Genomic DNA, 305 nt, shown 5'->3' with positions numbered 1-305 from the left:
CTGAACTCAAGGGGTCCTTCTGCTTCAGCCTTTCAACATGTTGGGTTTTTAGGTGTGACCCACTGTACTCAGCCTACTTTGAGTTCTTATCGTGAACATGGCATGTACTATACTGAGTGAGGTTTTTATTTTTATTTTTATTTATTTATTTATTTATTTTGAGACGGAGTCTTGCTCTGTTGCCCGGGCTGGAGTGCAGTGGCCGGATCTCAGCTCACTGAAAGCTCCGCCTCCCGGGTTTACGCCATTCTCCTGCCTCAGCCTCCGGAGTAGCTGGGACTACAGGCGCCCGCGACCTCGCCCGG

This window comes from Colobus angolensis, unplaced genomic scaffold (genome assembly GCF_000951035.1).
Source record: "Colobus angolensis palliatus isolate OR3802 unplaced genomic scaffold, Cang.pa_1.0 Scaffold180, whole genome shotgun sequence".
Lineage (NCBI taxonomy): Eukaryota > Metazoa > Chordata > Mammalia > Primates > Cercopithecidae > Colobus > Colobus angolensis.
Note: the sequence above shows the minus strand (reverse complement) of the source record.